This window comes from Spinacia oleracea, chromosome 1, assembly GCF_020520425.1.
Source record: "Spinacia oleracea cultivar Varoflay chromosome 1, BTI_SOV_V1, whole genome shotgun sequence".
NCBI classification, from domain to species: domain Eukaryota; kingdom Viridiplantae; phylum Streptophyta; class Magnoliopsida; order Caryophyllales; family Amaranthaceae; genus Spinacia; species Spinacia oleracea.
The window spans coordinates 69,605,870-69,628,911 of NC_079487.1; the positions used below are offsets into that span (position 1 = coordinate 69,605,870).

General features: G+C 37.3%; 1 long non-coding RNA gene across 1 annotated transcript; it reads left to right on the top strand.

Annotated features, from left to right (window-relative positions):
- Nucleotides 1–20,566: 20,566 nt before the first annotated feature.
- Nucleotides 20,567–22,968, top strand: LOC130465934 (uncharacterized). Its single transcript, XR_008925956.1, has 3 exons — nt 20,567–21,374; nt 21,562–21,735; nt 22,453–22,968. It is a non-coding gene; the product is annotated as an uncharacterized lncRNA (long non-coding RNA).
- The last annotated feature ends 74 nt before the right edge of the window (nt 22,969–23,042 follow it).

Genomic DNA, 23,042 nt, shown 5'->3' on the forward strand with positions numbered 1-23,042 from the left:
ATAGTCACAAATCATAAACATCAGATTTATATCTCTCAGCGCATAATCTAAGGTTAATCAAACTCAATCAAAATAGTCTGGCCAAATAGAATTGACAAACAATTAAAGCAGACTACATAAATCACGATTATTAATCAATAATAAAACCAATCAAATCCCAATCATACATTCAAGAATCCCCTAAACCCTAGAAAACAAACTACTAACTCATAATAATAATTAAATCAATTACAATTAGGGAAAACATGAAAACATAATTAATCAATAACATAAATTGTAATAGAATTGAAAATACCCGTCTTAAAAAATGCACGTTAAGCCGTAAATTTAATTAATGAACGTAATAAAAAAAATTTTAGAACCAAATTAGGTACTAAAAACTGAGGAACTTTTAAACTGATATAAAACTAAGGTAGAAAAATCAAGTCCCCTAAAAAATACTAAGTTGATTATATAAAATCTTCCCCTAAATCGTACGAAGAAAAACCGACTAAAGCAGGTAGAAGCAGCGAAAACAGGTCGGGTTTCGAAAACCGGTCGAGTTTCGGTGAAACGAGATGTATCAAACTGCTTCTTATTCAAATTTAGTGCGACCGGGTTTCAGAACCCGGACGGTTACGAATGCAACGTAGAAATCCTCTTGTGTTTTAGCTCGGCCGGGAGGCGAAATCCGGTGCAACCGTGTTTCAGAACCCGGACAGTTACGATTACAAAATCCGGTGCCACCTGTTTTGCTCGTTCTTTGTCGTATTTCCATGGGCCTTGAATCATGAGGCCTAAGCCAAACTCCTTTGGGTCTAAATTGTCGTTTGTTGCCCCTTGAAGTTGGCTAGATCATCTCGTACATGCTCGACATCCGTGTAGTCATCCAGGAATAAGAGAAACGGGTCTCGAAAGACTAATTTCCACCCAAAAGAGGTCCTAAACTTATACATACTACACAACACACATTAAGACTAAAAATGGCTCCAAAGAGCTCAATTGAGAACAAAGTTCATACGAAAAAGGGGTAAAAACTATGTAAAATACGAATCTATCAGCACTTAGGTTCTATACTCGATTGAGTGAACTTGTGAATGCTAGAGATGAAAAGAACAAAAAAACATTAAATTATTGTATCATATCTGATACTTCCTCCGTTCTTTAATACTCACAACGTTTGGACTTTTTACACTATTCACATACTCTACTTTGACTATTGTTGGTGATTTATACATAAGCTAAAAATAGCCATGTAAGATCTTGTAAAATTCGGCTCAATGTTCAATTTCAAAATATCAACTTTTTATAATTTTTTCTGAAGGAAAACTAAAGATATTAATAATCAAAGTTGTGCAATGATAGGTCTACTAACTTTGCGAGCAAAAATGAACAGAGGAAATATTAATTTAGGATCAATATCTAATATGAAATTTAAATATATTCGGAAAAATTGTCAATTACTACCAAGGTTGTTAGAGAGTTTGTCAATTACTATCTAGGTTGTTAAAAATTGTGAATTACTACCTTCCTTTCTAACAATTGAGTTTTACCAATTGCCATTGACATTGTAGTCCATATTTCGACCAATTGGTCAGGACATCATAATTAACACTTAGTTATAATTTAATTATTTTAATTAATTAATAATTAAAATTAAAATTAAAAAAATCAAAAAAATTAAAATAAATTTCCTGAAATAACCAAAAAAAATTGGGATTTAATTTTGGGGCTTTAATTTCAATATTTTTTCGATCATTTAGGTTTTTTAATTTATGAAGTAACCCATAATTAAAAAAATATCTAAAATGATATCTAAAATGGAGAACATTTCCCACCAAAAGACCAATCTATCCCGAAAAAAAAATTCGATGAACTTTTTTTTTTTGGGTAAACAGTAGAGATTTACTTCCAAAAATAAAGAAAGAGAAAACTACATACAAACACAAGTTTCAAGCAGCTAACATGCAGGAACTACCCAAAAACACAAGCCTATTGCAACAGCTACAAGGCACCCAAAAACCTAGACTACGCTAGCAAACTTCTTAACACTATAACATCTTGTATAGATTAACATTAAAGCATGCCTTACAATCATATTCGGGGTTTGCAGCAGCTGAGAAAACCGTCTTGCATTCCTCTCTTTCCAAAGTAAGCAAACAGTCAAAGAGATAGCCATTCTATAGACATTATGTGAGACAGAGTTGTTGTTGTGATGGTTCAACAACTGCAATTAAACCGACCAGGCCTCAACATTCCTTCGAAAACCCATCCAATGTAATATAGAACTCCAAACCTCAGAAGAGAAATCACATAAGAAGAAAAGATGCTCAATAGTTTCGTTCTCCTTGTTGCACAGACTACACACATGGTAACATTACACTCCAATCTTCAGTAGATTTTCACATGTAGCAAGTCTACCCATGATTGCAACCAAATTATAAATGTTTATTTAGGAGGAGCATAATTGTTGCAAAGCATCTTCTGAAGGAAATAATGCCCTTGGTCCAAGTATGCATTCTATGATAAGTCTAATAAATGCGGTTCAGTATTAATTAACAAGTTAATAATTCAATGAGATCAAGTGAGCTGAATGCCTAGCTAGAGGCCGCTTCAGTTCAAGTGGAATTAATGATATTAATCCACAGCTTACTCTTGACTGAACCCGTAGGGTCACACAAATAGTACGTAAACGGATCAAGTATTTAATGGCATTAAATACTCCATCTATGAATATTCGGAATCGACGGATCTTGGTTTCAGTGGGAGCTGAGATCGTCACAGGCAAGAAATGAATACTCCGGAAACGATGATATTACTGGAAACGGAAATATGGATCGTATCGGAAATATAAATATTATCCAAGTCGTAGATGTTACCGGAAACGGAAACATGGTACGTATCGGAAAATATTATCGGAAATGGAAATATTGCCAGAATCGGAAATATTGCCGGAAACGGAAATATTGTCAGAATCGGAAATATTATCGGAATCGGAAAATAATTCCGGAAACGGAAATATTAAATATTTGTTCGAAACGGAAATTAATTCCGGAATCGGAAATATTAAATATTGTTCGTATCGGAAATGAATTCCGGAATCGGAAATTTAATCGGAAGCGTATCGTACGAATAAGCATCGGACGAGGCCTGCCGGACGAGGGCCCAGCACGAAGCCAGGCCATCGCCCAGCAAGCCAAGCGCGCCACACGAACAGCCAAGGCCACGCCAGGCCCAGCGCAAGGCCAGGCCCAGCAGGCCGAGGCAGCGCGCGCAGGAGCTACGTGGGCTTGTAGCTCGCGTAGGCCTCGCTGCGTAGGCTGCTGCTCGCACGCACGCGCATGGGCGGCCCATCGTGGCTGCCGTGTGTGTGTGCGTGAGTGTTTGTGTTCATGCACGATTCCTAAAACATGCAGAGTTCGGTTAATGATTAAATTCCTAATTCTATTAGATAAATTAATTAATTAGAGTTCTTGTAGGATTCTAGGTTTAATTAATTTGTATCTGAATAGGATTCCAATTCCCTTTCCATACCCCTATAAATATGTGGCCTGGGTTCACAATTTATAACGAGTTTAAAAAGTATTCAAAGTGAGTTTTTGAGAGAAAAATTCAATCACACATCTTGCTCAAAAGTGCCGAAAATTCTAGTACCTTAAGGGCGATTCTAGTTGGTCAATCTTAAGGCGGATCCGGACGTGCTGTGGACTATCTACGGAGGGACGACACTTGGAGTCCTAAAGACTTGTTCTTGTTCGGTTCGGGCGCAGCTAGGGAGGGCACGCAACAAAGAGTATGCATCTAAATTATGCTATATGATTATGTGTAAATAATATGTATTCCTGGGTTAATGGTTGTTTCCGCATGATTTATGTAATATCATATGTATCATAACCTAACAGTGGTATCACGAGCCCCTTATTATTTTCATAATCTAATTTGCATGAACATGGTTAAATATTACAAATTTGCAAGAATTAAAAGGGGTGATTAATTTTCGTAATTGTTAATTAATTGCAAATTGCGTTTATTTAATTATACGTACGCAGTTTTTCGGCAGTTTCTTCGTTACTCATCCAAATCGAGTGATTTTTGTGTCAATTCCGCATGTAAAAGGCATTCTAAAATTTTGACAAAAATAATATTTTTCTGCCGAACCCAGAATTCTCAAATTCGAAGCCTAACTATGACTTTTCGAAGGTTTTAGTTTTTCGAATGCAAAATTTCGTAAATTTAAGATGTTAAATTAAATATTTGCGATTCTTGTTGATAAATCTTGAATTTTTGATTGACCTACTGTATATGTTTAACAAGTTTGAATGCCTAGCCTTGTTAATTATGCAATCTAATTTGTAATTATGATTAATTTGTTGAAAATTAGAATAATTTAGAGTTAATTTGATTTTCATAATTAATTATAATTTAATTAGAAACCTATGATTAAAAACCACCATAAAAATTGTAAATTTATGATAAATTTTAAATTTTTATGACCTAGACTTGAATCCATAACAATCGGAAATCAATTGAATAATAAATTTTCGATTTTTCGCCCTAAAATTATGAAATTAATATTATTTATTAATTTGTCATTAATTTTAAATATAAATTTTAAATTTTTTATGCGATTCGTTCATATAACTTGCACGCACAAAGCAATGGACGCTTCGTGTTACCCTTAAGGGGTGTTGTATAGTGCGGGCATGCGACGACGAGCAAGGGAGCTCGTCGCCCGTGCGGCACCAATGCAATGAGCAAGGCATGGTGCACGAGCACAAGGCAGCAGCCCTGCCTTGTGTCGTGGGCCACGAGCTATGAACAAATGGGCATGGGCGAAAGGCAAGCCAAGGCAGTCGCGTGTGGGCAGCAAGCGAGCTGCGCCACAACGCGCACTGCCTCGCGCAAGAGCGCGCAGCCTCGCGCGCAGCGAGCGCAAGCTCGCGTGCCACGAGCGCTGCGCCCAGCGTTGCTCGCGCGCACAGCGAGCGATGTCGCGCGCACAGCGAGCGATGTCGCGCGCCTAGCGAGCGATGTCGCGCGCACAGCGAGCGATGGCTCGCGCGCACATCGAGCAATGGCTCGCGCGCACAGCGAGCGCTGGCGAGCGCGCACTGCGAGCGATGGCTCGCGTGCGATGAGCGCTGGCGCGCGCACAGCGAGCACCACAGCGTGCGGAGGCTTGCGATTGGGAGATGCAGCAGCTATGCGACGAGCGCATGGGCTGCGCGCACATGGCCAGCAATGGCTGTGTGCGTGCGGCCCATGGGCGTGCAATGCATAGGGTGTTTGCGTTACGATTAGATCGTTTTGAATGTTTAATTTGAAAATTTCAGTTCACGTAATTTTAATTAATTTTAAAATTAATAATTTAAATTATTTTATTGGATTTTAATTTTGAATATTGTAATTATAATAAATGTTATTTATTGTAATTATTTTACTAAAGTTAAAATCATGAATTAATTTAAATAACGACTGAAATTAAATTAAACTTTTTGGATTCAATTATAAATTTATATGAGCTTTAAATTTTAATTAAATTTGTATGTTTCCGGTTAGACTAGAAATACATTTTTATGTTTAAAATTAGTAAAGCATATGAATTTATTGGTTTAAGTGGGAGCGTTTTTTAGTCATAAACTCTTGATTAGGTCTACAAATCCTTAAGGTTAAAACAACTTGATTAGAATTAATAAGGACTGAATAATTTGTAGATTATTGGTGCCCTTGATTAATTGCTGCAAATGTTTATGTGATGCATAATGTGTTTTACTAACCAGCTATGTGGGCCATTCATGATAATGAATGGGTGAATGGTATATATATATTGTATATGTACTGTTTTGCAGGTTATGAAGTGACTAGTATGGCCCAAATAGGATAGAAAATATGGTCTGCGTACCATTAATTTGAATGTAATTGGTCTAAAGTACCAAAGTTATTTTTCAATTCAAATATGGTCTGCGTACCATCAAATAGTTGTAATTAGTTTTAATTATAGCTTATCCTATTTGAAGAAAATGGTGCCTCCCACGGAGATTTTCAAGACGGACTTTGAAGTTAAAGCTTCAAGATGAAGTCGGGCCATACTACATCACATTTATCTTATGCATGCTTTAAGTTATTTATTGCTTTAAATATGTCTTAATTATGCATAAGATTGTGGCTTGATTATGTTGCATGATTAAGGATTTTAGTTCACTTAAAATCTAACCAACATAGTAAGAGCCTTAAGTTCCAAACTTAAAAATTGAGTTATAAGGTGCCATGCCAAAATATACACTTGCTTGGATATCCTTTACATCAATCTAGTAATAGTTTTCGCTCAGCGAGGTGTTACTTATTGGTCCTAAAGGGGCAAGGTACACAAATAATTGTGAGTACATGTTAGTTTTGGTGAAACTCAACGATATAAGTAAGGAGTCCTTTTATGTCGTGGCAAAATCGATAGGTTTACCTAATAAGTTCTTAGACGTACCTATCAACCAAGAATAGTTTCTAGACTATTAGCAAAAGGATTTTGCTTACCTAAGATGTTTTAGGATTAAGTCGACAAACTGTGCTTAGTTCTTCAATGATTTTAGGATCTTGGAATCATTTTATTCACACCTGCCGGAACAATAAAATCGAATAAAATGCTAATAACTTGTTTGAATTGCATGGTTGCTTTAATTTCAAGTTATTATTCATGATAAATGTTTAGACTTTGCATGCTTCAATGTATGTTTTAATTATTGTTTATAATTAAATATCTTGCACTGCAATAAATCCTTTTAGAAAGGTAACAGTAAATTTCCTCGATTGGTAGTGAATCCAAGAACGATTCACGGAAATGAGAGAAAATGAGCAATTTAAAATGTACGTTTCTTATAGCGACTTTTATGGTTGTTTTCGAACATCAAAGTCGAATGGCAAACCAATTGGTGCTTGTGAATTCAAAATACAATGTAGTTTTGAGATCATAAAGCATTGAGCTTAAAACGCTCAGCTTTACCAATGGTTAAACAACCTAATATCTTTGTCCATTTAATTCTCGAATGAGTCTAGTCCCTAGACATTCGAATAGATCGATGCTTAGAGAACTTTAGAAGCTTCTGGTAAGATCATCTAGTTGAAACAGAATGTTCAACATAAATTAAATGGTAAAGAACCTTGTTGGGGTGACATTGGACATGTCTAACAAAGTATAAAAGTCAACACTAAAGAATTCAATTCTTAAAGACTATAAGAAAGGGTACAAGAAATAGGAAAACGAGGAACAAATGAAAGGAATTTACGATTCCGTTTCTACCTATAAGTTTATGTTTAAAGAGAAGTGACCTAGCAATCAAACTTCCTTGGTATCATATACCGCTTGAAGTTCTTACTTCGGTAATAACTCAAACAATGGAAGCTAGGATACACTAATGACCTACAAGTGGGAAATGAAGCATGGAAATGCTACATTAATTGTAGGGTCATCTAAGTTTGTTTTAAGTCCTTTCAAAGGCTGGAACTTAATGGCTATTTTGTTCCATAATCAGCATACCTAAATTTCTGCTTCAAACATAGAAAGACTCACATTCAAGAAAAACAAAAACAATGTTTGTTTGTTTATTTGAATGAAATGGTCAATTACAGGTTGAGTCAATATGCTTGATTAAAACAAACAACCCTTTAAAGAACTTTACTAGGTTCAAATCAACCCCTTGATTTGAGTTCCACTAATCTTTGGCATTGTTGCTTAGACCATATCAACAAATTAAACATTCAAAAGCTCTATTTTGATGGACTTTTGAAAGTTCATTGATTTCTAGATCAATTTAAGACGACAAGTCTTACTTGTTGAAAGTAACAAAAGATATGAACTATTGTTAGAACGCCTAGACAATAGAGTTCAAAGCTAAAGAAAGATTTTATGACTTTATTATTTCACATGGATTTGAGTGAATATAGGTTTATTTACTCAAATGTGATATAAGTTGAATCTGTTTGGCTAGTTCAAAGATTCAGAAGTATAAAATCCACTTGGCAAGAAATCATAGAGATCTAGGTTAGATCATGTTGATGATTACTTGAGACCAAATATGATCATCAATGATTGTGTGTTGTAATTTCACAATATAGGTCCATAAGATATGGCATATCTTAGTTGGAATAATCGAAGTCAATTGGTACTTGATTCGATTAATGATGAATCATAAAAACTTTTCCTATAATTTCTAAAACAAAATGCTCAACTACCACCAAACTAAACCAAATTCGTCAAAGCTATTGAAAAGTAATTTCAGGATATCTTTTCAATTATATATATATCTAAAGAGTTGCTAAACTCAGTGGGAGCTTAGTGTTTGTTATTCAACAAACTAAGGCCCACGTCTAGATATATGTTTCATTGTGATTTATTCAAATGAGACACAAGGGTATTGTTTCTACCACGAATTTTTGAGAACATAATGTTTGTTTGCTCGAAATGATGTGCTTTTGGAGATTCGTTTCCAAAATGACAAGTGGGAGAAAATAGACCTCGAAAGTCTTCGAGGCGAACAACAAACATAAACGGACATTCCGGAGGCTTTTCGAAGTGCTTCAGAAAATCCGAACTTATTCTGTAAGGACTTTACAAGCGGCTTTAAAGAATAGACATCTCTTAGAAGACTTTACAAGTGCTTCAAGGAGAACAGAATATTCAAAGGACTTTCAAGTGGCTATTGATATTCTATTGTTTGATGTTCTATACCCAAGTAGGCATAGAGTTCAAGTCACTGGAACTATGAGATTCTTCTATTAGATAGTAAAGAAACATAGAGTTCTGGTCAATGAAACTATGAGATTCTTCTATTGGATAGTGAAGAAACCTACAACTTGCAGTCAAACTATTATCATGTAGATTAATGAGTTTGTGACTTGTAAGAAAGCTATGACGAAACTCAGATTCCCTAAAATGGTTAGAGGCCATATATAGACTATATGTTTAAATGGTTAGAGGCCATAAAACATACTCAATGTTTTGATGACAAAATTGAAATTTTGTTGATTTGCAAGAATAGTTTCACACCTATTGGTTGCAAGTTTGTTTTAAGGATAAAAAACATCAAACATGGAATTGTGTTCACGCACAAAGCTAGATTAGTTGCTAAAGGTTACAAGCAAATTCATGGCATGGATTGTGTTGAAACCTCATGCAAAATCGTAATGCTTAAGTCTATAATTCAAGCAATGATTGCATATTGGTACATATGGCAATTGGATGACAAAACGTATTCCTCAATCAAATGTTGGAATAAACTATGTACATGGTATGTCATAGGATTTGTGGATCCAAATAAATGCTTGAAAAGGAAAGCTAGCTTATGAAATCTAAGTCCAGATTTAAGCAAGCAATTGGGAATTAGAACTGTATTTTAGTGAAGCTAATAAGTATTTTAGTTTCATAAAATGTACATGATTCTTATAGATATATAAGAAGTTTAGTGGGAGTACATAAAACTTAATTGGTCCTATGTGTATCACACACATATCTCTCTATTGTGAAATAACATTCAAATGCTAAATACTTAGATTTGAGATTATTCATCAATGACGGACCAAGGCGAAACTTAGTACATACTGGGTATTAAGATCTATTTACAAAGATCTTATGATATTGTTTTGGATTAAGTAAATGGCATTTACTAAATCAAACACGAAAGTCTCCATTGGAGATATTCGACCCATGTGAATAAATCTAAGTAAAGGATGTTTGAACTATGTATAAGCATTTACTAAGTTAAACATCAAAGAGTCTAAATGAGATTCTTAACCTATATTATATGTCAAAGAATTTAGCTGAATTTAGTATCTACTGAAACTAGATAAGCTAAAGTTACATGAATAGAATTCAATTGGGAATTATTCTGCAAAAGAATTTATCATGTATGATATAATATGAGGATCGCCAAAAACGTATCGTATGACTTTAGCCATGACGAACATATACCAATCTCTATTGATCTAAGTAACGATCAACTAGATTGAGATCAAGAATACTTATGGTACTTGAAAAGGTACATAGGAATAGTTCTTGATTCAAGGAAATAAAGATATGCTAAATATTGATGCTACACGCATAAACACTGGCAAAGGATCAAGCAAGACCCTTTGGAGTTAACCATTGATAAGGACGAGCTATAGAGCATCGTGTTTTGAAAATGGCAACATGGGTTGGAGACCATGAGTTGTTGCGTGGGAAATTAAAATAATAATTTCTATGTTCTAAGATATAGTTGGAGAATCTTCCACATATCTATGAACTGCCTGGATAGGTAAATCCAAACAAAGCATCACTAGCAACCTATACAGTTGAAGTAAAAGTAATTATTGCCTAAGAAGCAATAAAACAGGGTTGTTTAAAGTTCTTCACTGAACTTGGGAAGATCACCTATCTGCTGGCTTGATGGTTCTTCATTGAAAAATGCGTAGAACCACTCTTGAAGCAAGAAAAACGTCTGCTAACTTGATGGTTCTTCATTGCAAAATGAGTAAAACCACCATCGAAGTAAGAAAGACTAGATCACATAATAAACAAACTCGAAAAGATCTTATCATCATATATCGAAGAACATTCGATGAAAAGGATATTAAGATTGGCAAAGCATGATAACTAAACCTATGCAACAAGTGAGAAGCAACACTCACGTTGGAGCACTGGAAATCAAGCATAGCTTTGAATTCCATGAATTGTTTTAGAAGATGGGTTTGAGGCCCATGGTTATAAAACATTGGGGTTGAACATTTATCATATATGAAATGTATTTTCATATTCCATTTAATCTTGGTTTAGTATTAAATGATGAGTCCCTTCAAATTTGACGATATATTCAAGATAGACTGTCAGGACCAGTCCTGTGACTAAGAAATGTCTATCAAGTGAGCTTGAATGTCAAAGGTTGAAAATGGTCCCTAGTCGGAGTTTTCTATAAAATTGGACGCATAGAAAACGTTAGACGACTAGAATGCAAGATGACTAGTAGTTCTGTTTCTTGAACTATGTGGACATGGCAATGTCATAATCATTTGCATAGATACTTACTTTGGGAAGACTAGTATCGGACAAGACCTATGAAACTTTACTGTAAGAGATGAAAATCTGTCATAAGTAAATTTCATTAAATTATTAGACACTAAATCCTCAATACCTGAGTGATTTGAGATTACTTGTTTGAGAACTGGTTGCTTTGACGTTGACCAACCGTCGCACCGTAAAAGGAGGCTATAAAGGCAACGCTCAGGTAATCACCTATCAAACGAAGTCTAATCTCAAGATCGCAAGATTGGGATTGTCCTCCCATAAATCGGGATGAGATGCTTAAAAGTTGTACAAGGCCACTCGGAGAGCTAGAAACTGTGAAATGCATGGCCGTGCTCGGATGAATCATAGGCTATGATTATCTGTTTATTTGATCAGTTGAACTCTGAAACCGAGGAACACCTCTGGACATAATAAGGATGACAACTCTTACCTTATGTTCAAGAGCAAGCATCGAGCGACAAAGGAATTAGGAAATGCACACTTGTCCCTAAGGACAAGTGGGAGACTGAAGGAAATAATGCCCTTGGTCCAAGTATGCATTCTATGATAAGTCTAATAAATGCGGTTCAGTATTAATTAACAAGTTAATAATTCAATGAGATCAAGTGAGCTGAATGCCTAGCTAGAGGCCGCTTCAGTTCAAGTGGAATTAATGATATTAATCCACAGCTTACTCTTGACTGAACCCGTAGGGTCACACAAATAGTACGTAAACGGATCAAGTATTTAATGGCATTAAATACTCCATCTATGAATATTCGGAATCGACGGATCTTGGTTTCAGTGGGAGCTGAGATCGTCACAGGCAAGAAATGAATACTCCGGAAACGATGATATTACCGGAAACAGAAATATGGATCGTATCGGAAATATAAATATTATCCAAGTCGTAGATGTTGCCGGAAACGGAAACATGGTACGTATCGGAAAATATTATCGGAAATGGAAATATTGCCAGAATCGGAAATATTGCCGGAAACGGAAATATTGTCAGAATCGGAAATATTATCGGAATCGGAAAATAATTCCGGAAACGGAAATATTAAATATTTGTTCGAAACGGAAATTAATTCCGGAATCGGAAATATTAAATATTGTTCGTATCGGAAATGAATTCCGGAATCGGAAATTTAATCGGAAGCGTATCGTACGAATAAGCATCGGACGAGGCCTGCCGGACGAGGGCCCAGCACGAAGCCAGGCCATCGCCCAGCAAGCCAAGCGCGCCACACGAACAGCCAAGGCCACGCCAGGCCCAGCGCAAGGCCAGGCCCAGCAGGCCGAGGCAGCGCGCACAGCGCGCGCAGCGCGCGCAGGAGCTACGTGGGCTTGTAGCTCGCGTAGGCCTCGCTGCGTGGGCTGCTGCTCGCACGCACGCGCATGGGCGGCCCATCGTGGCTGCCGTGTGTGTGTGCGTGAGTGTTTGTGTTCATGCACGATTCCTAAAACATGCAGAGTTCGGTTAATGATTAAATTCCTAATTCTATTAGATAAATTAATTAATTAGAGTTCTTGTAGGATTCTAGGTTTAATTAATTTGTATCTGAATAGGATTCCAATTCCCTTTCCATACCCCTATAAATATGTGGCCTGGGTTCACAATTTATAACGAGTTTAAAAAGTATTCAAAGTGAGTTTTTGAGAGAAAAATTCAATCACACATCTTGCTCAAAAGTGCCGAAAATTCTAGTACCTTAAGGGCGATTCTAGTTGGTCAATCTTAAGGCGGATCCGGACGTGCTGTGGACTATCTACGGAGGGACGACACTTGGAGTCCTAAAGACTTGTTTTTGTTCGGTTCGGGCGCAGCTAGGGAGGGCACGCAACAAAGAGTATGCATCTAAATTATGCTATATGATTATGTGTAAATAATATGTATTCCTGGGTTAATGGTTGTTTCCGCATGATTTATGTAATATCATATGTATCATAACCTAACAGTGGTATCACGAGCCCCTTATTATTTTCATAATCTAATTTGCATGAACATGGTTAAATATTACAAATTTGCAAGAATTAAAAGGGGTGATTAATTTTCGTAATTGTTAATTAATTGCAAATTGCGTTTATTTAATTATACGTACGCAGTTTTTCGGCAGTTTCTTCGTTACTCATCCAAATCGAGTGATTTTTGTGTCAATTCCGCATGTAAAAGGCATTCTAAAATTTTGACAAAAAGAATATTTTTCTGCCGAACCCAGAATTCTCAAATTCGAAGCCTAACTATGACTTTTCGAAGGTTTTAGTTTTTCGAATGCAAAATTTCGTAAATTTAAGATGTTAAATTAAATATTTGCGATTCTTGTTGATAAATCTTGAATTTTTGATTGACCTACTGTATATGTTTAACAAGTTTGAATGCCTAGCCTTGTTAATTATGCAATCTAATTTGTAATTATGATTAATTTGTTGAAAATTAGAATAATTTAGAGTTAATTTGATTTTCATAATTAATTATAATTTAATTAGAAACCTATGATTAAAAACCACCATAAAAATTTTAAATTTATGATAAATTTTAAATTTTTATGACCTAGACTTGAATACATAACAATCGGAAATCAATTGAATAATAAATTTTCGATTTTTCGCCCTAAAATTATGAAATTAATATTATTTATTAATTTGTCATTAATTTCAAATATAAATTTTAAATTTTTTATGCGATTCGTTCATATAACTTGCACGCACAAAGCAATGGACGCTTCGTGTTACCCTTAAGGGGTGTTGTATAGTGCGGGCATGCGACGACGAGCAAGGGAGCTCGTCGCCCGTGCGGCACCAATGCAATGAGCAAGGCATGGTGCACGAGCACAAGGCAGCAGCCCTGCCTTGTGTCGTGGGCCACGAGCTATGAACAAATGGGCATGGGCGAAAGGCAAGCCAAGGCAGTCGCGTGTGGGCAGCAAGCGAGCTGCGCCACAACGCGCACTGCCTCGCGCAAGAGCGCGCAGCCTCGCGCGCAGCGAGCGCAAGCTCGCGTGCCACGAGCGCTGCGCCCAGCGTTGCTCGCGCGCACAGAGAGCTCATATGTATCATAACCTAACATCTTCCTCCAAGAAACCTTCTGAAAATTACCTCTTAATTCCCTATACATTTGACTAATTATAGAGAGTTTGTGTTGTTGAACAATATTCGAGTTACCAGGAGCATAAGTTCTGGCATTGAAGATCTTTTTTATCACCCATGAGGCCTGATGTGGCACCAACATAGTGATAATATTGTTCCCCTTCACATAATACTGATGAATCCAACACACCCATAACTTATCCTTCTTTTAAGCTATGTTCCAGAATAGTTTGTAGATTGCAGCTTTGTTCCACATTTCAATATCAATCACATTAAATCCACCGGCAACCTTAGGTAAGAAAACCTTATCCAAAGCTACTAAAGCCCTCTTTGAAACATTAGAACTGCCGGTCTAAAGGAAAGCCTACAAGCTACTTGCAGAAGCTTAATAACTTTCTTTGGTAAGAGAAATACCTGGCACCAGTAGGTCTGTACACCAAGTAAAACAGACTTGATAAGCTGCAAAAGACTTGCATAAGAAAGTAATTTTGAAGTCCAACTGTCTATGCGAGCAAGAAGTTTCTTAATCAAAGGTTGGCACTGCATAACATTTAACTTCCTTGTAGATAGAGGGACCCCAAGATATTTGAACGGGAGGTCACCCTTGATTACATTAAACTCATAAAGAATCAGCTCTTGAATGTTTCCAGACACACCACCAAAATAAAAGGCACTCTTTGCAAAATCAGCTTGTAATCCAGAAGCAACAGAGAATTTTGAAAAGGCTTCAAACAAGCACCTAACAGAAGAAATATCTCCTCTTGCAAAAAGGAGCAAGTCATCCACAAAACAAACATGGGTCAAATTGAGCCTTTTATATCGATGATGAAAGTGGAAACTAGAGTTGTTTCGTAGGTCACAAAGGCATCCATTTAAGTACTCCATACACAACACAAATAGATAAGGTGAGATGGGGTCACCCTGTCTCAACCCTTTTTTCCCTTCAAAAGGAACAATCATTTCTCCGTTTACATTAAAAGAAAAGGAAACCGTTGTCAGACATGCATAATCCACATGACAAACTTGTATGCCCCAATTCCAGCATCAAATGCTTAATGAATGGCCACTCTACGGAATCATAAGCTTTCTGGAGATCAATATTTAGCATACATCTAGGGGAGATGTTTTTCCTCCCCCCTTTAACAAGCTCATGGCTAATCAAAATATTATAAAAAAGGACCCTACTTTTAGCAAAAGCAGACTGCCCTTCCCAGTCAGAAAAGGCAGGATGTGTTGCATTCTGTTTATAAGACCTTTGAAATGATCTTGTACAAAACAGAGCAACAAGCAATGGGTCTATACTCCCTGACAGTGACTGCATTATCAACCTTAGGAATTAAGGCCACATAAGTACAATTTAACTCTTTAGGTAAAAACGTTATATCAAAGAAATTTTGAATTGCATCAACAACACTAGCACCAACCACACACCAAACCTACTTGGAAAAATGAACGTTAAAACCATCAATACCTGGAGCTTTTTGAGAGTCCATTTCAAACAGAGCCTTTTTTTATCTCCAGAGTTGTGAAAGGAACACAAAGGTCTAGTTGGTGTTGATGATTGAGCACAGAGCCTTTACGAATTATATCCTTATCCAACATAGGCAAAGAGTTAGCAGCAGACCCCATCACAAGCTTATAAAAGTGCACAACTTCCTCCTTGATCATATCTTAAGTGTTGCATCTGGTGCAATCACCCCTGAGCAGCAGTTTGATAGCATTTTGGCTTTTCATCTCTTTGACATAGGCATGAAATAATTTGGTTTTTGCATCACCTAGAGAAATCCATTCATCTCTGGATCTTTTGTTGCCAAATTGTCTCCTCAATCTTGCTCCACTTTTCCATCTGACCCAAAATGCTACTATTTTCTTCTAAAAGTTGGCTGGTGAACTTTGGTTCATTTGCCTCTGAACTTCATGAAGGCTATCTCGAAGCAAGCTAATTTTCTTCGTAGCCCCCTTGAAGTGTTGAGAATTTAAAGCTTTAAGAGGATGCTTCAAGGCTTTTTGTTTATACCAAACATTAAGCAAAGCATTATCATGGAAATGCCTCTGCCAAATATTGTGTACAATTGTATTAAAATCATCATTCCGAGTGAGAACATTTAAGAACCTTAATGGAGAAGTTCTCTTGACAATTTCTGAGTGTATTCAATCAGAATAGGGAAATGATCCGAGACATTTCTGTCCAAGACCTCTGCAACCACATGAGCAAACTGGCTGAACCAACTAGAATTAATTACACACCAGTCAATTATGGAGCAGATTCCGTCCCCAGCATCTTGATTGTTGCACCAAGTAAAATAGCTGCCAACAGTTCGCACAACAGATAAACAATTTAGTTACATAGAATCACTAAAACCTTTAATATCCGCCTCAGTTACAGGATTTCCATTGAGTATGTCATCAATAAACAATAAAGAGTTAAAATCACCACTGCAAAAGGAAGGCCCCTGGAGGTGGCAAACACAAGCAATAAAAGACCATAAATCATCTATGAGTTCAAAAATATTATACCCATAGACTGTTGTAAAGAATAATTCAGACCCCACTTGTAGGTCATTTACTTTACAACAGATACCTTGAGCACAATATGTAATTCTACAAACATCGACCTTCCTTGGATTCCAACTAATCCACACTCTACCATTTACAACATGATTATAATTATGCATAACTGTCCAGGATTTAAAAATCCTCTTTAAAACTTTTGGAAAATTTCCTATTTTTACTCTTGTCTCCAACAAAGCGCAAATATCTATTTTATGTTTTTACAAAAAGATCTTAATCTCTTTTTGCTTGAAAGGCTTATTGCAGCTCCTCACATTCCAGGTGAGATACCTCATAATGACCCAAAGAGGATAAGGTCCCCGCCTCCACTTGAATGAGTGGCCATATGAGATTCAACGAGTTCAATAACAAGCTCATCCATAGGAAGCATCTCATATGCATTCCCAGTTGGTACTGATTAGAGCCCTTCAGGTTTTTCTGTTCTATAAATAATTCGTCGAGGGACAGAATACTCTCTTTCGGAGATCTCTTGAGCAGGCTGCACAGGTTCAAGTTCAGGTTCGGTAGGTATTGTATGCTTTTGAACCCATTGTTTCTTCTCTTCCTACTTCTTTTGAGCAGGCTGGTCATATCTATTTTCACAAACATGGCCAACCCTTTGACACTTCCGGCAGAAGGGAGGCTCCCATTCATAATAAACTGCTTGTTCACTAACATTGCCAATAGGGTCCTCAACCAGAATTTTACGAACTAGAGGTCTAGTCATGTCAACTTCAATAAGAATTCTAGCATACGAGATTCTGGTTTACTTGGTGGTACACTAATCAGCAAACATGGGAGTGCCAATTAAGCTTCCCAATCTGCAAAGGGAATCAACCCCCCCAGTAATGAAGACCCAAATTAGGCAATTGAACCCAAAGTGGTACCACTTTAAGGATTTCATCCTTGAAACAAAAGCCTGCAGACCAAGCTTTTATTATCACAGGTTTATGTGCTATGGTGTAAGGACCACCATAAAGAACTGAGTTCCTCTCTTCTACAGTTTGAGCCTAATGACAAAATATCCTTTAGAGTGGTAAAAAATCTCATGTTGGCTCACACCCCAGTGTTTCTCAATGTAGGTATTCAAATACTTAATCGTAGGTACATCTCCCACAACATAGAAAATCAAAGTAGATTTCCACTTAGCTTTTTCTAATTCAACATCAGACATTCGCAAACAAGCTATAGAATCACCATTTTTTAAAGTTGGAGCAACATAGGCTAATTTCATACCTTTGTTCGCCATCCAATTGTTCTCAAACACTGATTGAACAGGGGGTTCCTCCGGTATCGGTGTCGCCGATAACACTAATCTCCTTGACACTCTGATAAGGTGTTTTTTCCGTCGTTGAAAAGAAAACCACCCGACCAAACAAAATTTATAAACCACTAACTAACCGGCTATATTGCTATAGCGGCAAGTATAGGGATCGTCCCATAGAAACGGTGTGCATTGAGTCAAGGTGTTAAGCTAGTTTGAACAAGAGTTTGTTTGAATTATATTCTAAGAAAACTAAAGCTAACAATTAGACGAATTAACAATATAGGGAAATGCTAGGGAGTAGGGGATAGCCTAGGGAATTGGCGGAAACGATCTAAAAAATCAAGCAATCATGATCATGTAACGACTTGGCGCATAGGGGAATAGAATCGAATGACATGCCCGCCACCTCTCGAATTGGGGCACGCGAAGCGTCTAATCTATGGAAGAGCTTTTGCCTAATCCTAGACTAAACAACTTGCATATAATAGGAACTACTATTCACTTGCACAAATTAGGCTCACAATATCTTGCCAAACCTAGCCTATGCAATCCAATCAAATAGCATTTGCAACTACCACTCAATTAGGCATTGATATCCTATCACCAAATCATATTTAATTACATCAATCAATCAACATTCAACTATCAATTTCCCCTAATTAAACCCCTAGATTCTCACCTTTCCCTAACCTAAGACTACTCACTATACATGCTAGAAATTAGGAAATTCATGGATTCTAAGCAAGGAAACATGTAATTGAAGGAGTAGAAAGAAGGAATCAAAGAGTAGAACATTCAATTGCAAAATCAATTAAAGAATTAAGAATCAATGCAACTAAAATCAAGGCAAAAAAAGGAATTCAAGAATTAAGAGCAATTAAAGAACAAAAGCAAAATAGAAAGAGCAAAGAACTAAGGAATTGAATTAAATTGCAAGAAATTGAAGAAGAGTTGAAGAAATTAAAACTTGAAGCTTCAAAGCAAGGAGTTTCTCTCTCTAGAAAATGCTGAAAATGTATTTTGGAATTCTAAAAATGTTAATCTAAAACTGAATATTCTAAAATAAAAATGTAAATTCTATTTATAAGTTTCCCCAAATAGAAGCTTAAATTCGAAAATCTGCAGCCCGCGCAACTGTTCGGTCGCACATACCCTCTGTGCGATCGAACATAGAAAGCCAATTCGAGCAACCTTTAAGTCCTGTGCGAGCAAACGAAGCGAAGACCAATTCCTTCGTCATGTGCGACCGAATAGAAAATCATGTTCGGTCAAATGAGCTTTTCTTGGCCATGTCTTCCTTGAATTCTTAATTTGGTCGAACAGCTGATCATGTGTGGGCGCACAAATTCTTGTGCGGTCGAACAGAAACTTGTGCGGTCGTTTACCAAATTTGAGGCATTATGTCTCCAAATCCTAATTTGTGCGACCGTTTGACAGAGCTCGATCGCACAAAGGGGCTTTTGTGCGATCGAACAAAAAGGGCTGTTCGGTCGCACAAAACACCATCTTCCTTAGTGTCCATCAGCTCTCCTCTGTTCGGGCGCACGAACTTCTGTTCGGTCGCACAAGCCCTGTTTTGGTTCAATTCTACTTGTTTTCCATCACTTTTCACCATAATCACCTATAAAGCACACGGTGGAAAGAAACTTATAAAAATCATACGAAAAGCTATAAAAACTATGAAAAAGCATTATAAACTAACATGAAATCCTAAGCTAAGAGTGACATAAATGTCGCTCATCACACTCCACCATGGGAGTCGCCAACACTCCCGTGTTCCTTCTCAACAGGGTCTGGTGTTATCGGCGAAACTAAATCTCCAAGAGTTGCTCCATTGGAAGTCGGTAAAGGTCGTTGCGGAACCATGGCACTTGGCGGCGTACTCTTGTCACCAGCACCAGATCCAGGCACAGAAACAACCGGAGAAGCCTTATGTGCACTCTATTTGGGCGGGTTCTTCTGTGGCCTACCTCGCTTTGCCATTTCAATGGTGATGGTGCAGAATAGGTGGCACGCTTATCGTACGCTGTGAGGGGGTCGAAAAAGCACGAGGCTAATGCGTGACCTCGTCCCTCGTGGGCGTGACATTGTCAGATCAAGTGTAATTGGATTTCCTGTGAGTTTACACCCAATCGACTAGTAATATAGGAGTCGCCATTCAGTTTTTAACGACAATGAGAAAAACGGACAAAACCCGGTTATCGTGACATAAAGGGAGTGCCATTATGTTCGACCACGACGGCCATAGGTTCCCTTGTGATCCCTGGTGTGGGGATCGCTCAACGTACACCCGCAGGGCAGAGATTGAGAGTTCGGGGGACTGTAACTACCGAGAGGAGTGCTCATCGATAATACTCCAGAGGCAGGTTATCCTTACTAGCTCAGCATAAATAATTGAAGGGACATGCGTTAAACTATTAAACTATTCTGAATTTATTTTAGCAATATGCAACACATAATACTAAATCGATCGTGATTACCTTATTTAGATTGGTTTAAGGTACCCAGCATGATAATTCAATTGTCCAAGGTATTATCTTATTAGGCGTGATGGATCAATCAAATTAATAGTTTGACAATTTTATAAAAGGGTGATGAAAGCGATGAAATCATATGAGGGACACATTATAACACACCCTTGAGAGCACTAGTAGAAAAAACCCCTGTTGCAGCCCCCTTGTTGCAGCGTACATGTATTAATACGCTTCAACAAGCAGTTGGTCAACGCGGGTCAAACCCTTTAAAGGGTTGTTGCAGCGTACAAATTAATTGTTCCCTGCAAAAACGTTTGTTGCAGCGTACGTTGTAAAAGCCCCCTGCAATAGCCCGTTACTGTTGCAGCGTACGTCCTAAAGCCCCCTGCAATAACACATTGTAAAAGTCTTTCGCTACAACCCAACCAGGTTTAGTTCAATTTAGACCAAATTAATTAAAAAAACTCTAGATCTAAAATTTCATACTCCCACCTCTCAACTCCCTTCTTCTTCCCTCAGCTTTACTGCGTCGCAATTAATGTAACTTCCTCGTCGGTGGTTCTCGCCTCCTCGCCAGTCGCCGGTGGGTCCTCTTTTCTCGCCTCCTCGTCAGTCGCCCTAGAGCTGAACTTAGAATTCTTTCAATCTGAAAATTTTCAAAGCTTGCTCAAATTGACCTTCCCCCTTCTTCTTCTTCTTCCCTCAGATCTCCTCTACAGACCGGCAAACACCACACTCAGTGGCGGACGTGAGGGCATACCCAGACGACCACGCACACTTCTTTTTCTCTCTCCTCTCACCTATACCGGAAAATAAAACCCTAGAAGTCATGGGGATGTTCCCGTGTTTCAATTGCTCAATATTCTGACAAATTCGTTCCAAAGTTAGCAGGTCAAGGAGGTTTCAGAAGATTGGAGTTGGGGTTCCCATCTGCTGCAAAAGAAATGCATTGATTGATTTTGAGGAAAGAACAAGCGCAAATGAGGTATAATCTTGTTTGATTTGTTAAATTTATGCAATTATTGAAAACTTTGTTGGATTTTTTGTTTAAATATTATGGTAAATGTGGTTTGTAATAAATTTAATTAGTTGATTTACTTATGCATATGGTTCATGTAGTTAATTCTTTGTTTAATTGATTGATGAATCTGAATTTGAGTTTGAATCTTCAGATTGTTGATGTGGCTTCTATTTTGGGGTTGGACCGTGATATTTCTGATCATGCTTTCCAGTTGTTTAGGGATTGTTCTTCTGCTACTTGTTTGAGGAATCGTAGTGTTGAAGCTCTTGCTACTGCTTGCCTCGTTCAGGCTATTCGTGAGGCCCAGGAGCCCCGTACCCTTCAGGTTTATCTCTTGTCCCTGATAACTTGAATTTTGTTTTAATTTACCTGAGGAGTCGTCAGTATTACACTGATTATTATAAGGGATTCATTGGAGAAATATGTTATGTTACATTCTGAGTTCAGTTCTTCAATTAATGTGATATGTTGGGGGTTGGTTGGGACTTGGAAGTGTTTATCTTGGTATAAAACTATAGTGAACATTTTGCAATTGCCTTTTCTGTTCTTGGTCTCCATTAATTAAGTTCTGAAGGACGATCCATTTATGAATTTCTGATTGCGGTTGTCTTTGCGAAATTGCACATGTTATCCATATTTATTTTCCTAATCAACTTCACACCTCTCCCTGTGAAACTAGTAATGAAAATGGAAATCCTACGAGTTCTAAAACTGAATACGATGCGCTGACTTTTTTCTTAACAGTATGTTGTTCCTTTTGGGGTTCTTGTTCTTCTTAGATTGTGTCCCGAATGCTAAGCCATTTGCAAATTGCGCTTTTTTCTCATCCGTAACCACCTTTGCTTCATCTTTATGCCTAAACTACTAGTGCAAATTGCAAAATTAAACAATTTCCGAGTTTGAACTCTTTGAAAACTGAAAATGCTCATTGTATTTGCTAGTAATTGAGTGGGAATTGGTTTAAGATAAGTTGCATATGCGATAGAAAAGAACACTTGATTTTAAGGGCATCTGTAAATGGGTATCTTATTTCATGTAACAGGAAATCTCAATAGCGACGAACCTCCCTCAGAAAGAGATTGGAAAGTATATCAAGATCCTGGGTGAAGCTCTACAACTCAGTCAACCAATTAATAGCAATTCTATAGCTGTACATATGCCTAGATTTTGCAACCTTCTCCAGCTTAATAAATCCGCTCAGGTACTTGAAAACTCCTGCTGATATTTGCTAATACGCATCGGTGGCTGATATAATATGTATACTTTTGGAAACTGGTAGGCATTTCACCCAGCTGATATGCTAATAAGAGTAAATTATGAAGAATCATAAAACTTCTGAGATACCATCTTTACATTGTAATATTTGCTCCTTTCCTGCTTTTGCTTCTTATAATTGAAGGATTTTCAACATTGATCTTGCTAGTTCAATGGACTTGAGTAACACATTTCATTATTTCAATATTTAATGCTGTTAAATCATCTGTTGGCTCATGGCTGTTGCATTATAATCAGAAATGGGGAAAGCTTGTTGCTTGTCAAAATTGCCTTGAATTGTGCTCCTCTGTTGTATTTTCGTCATTTATTTGGTGGCTATGTGATTGAGCACCATCACATTATTAAGTTTTCATTCCA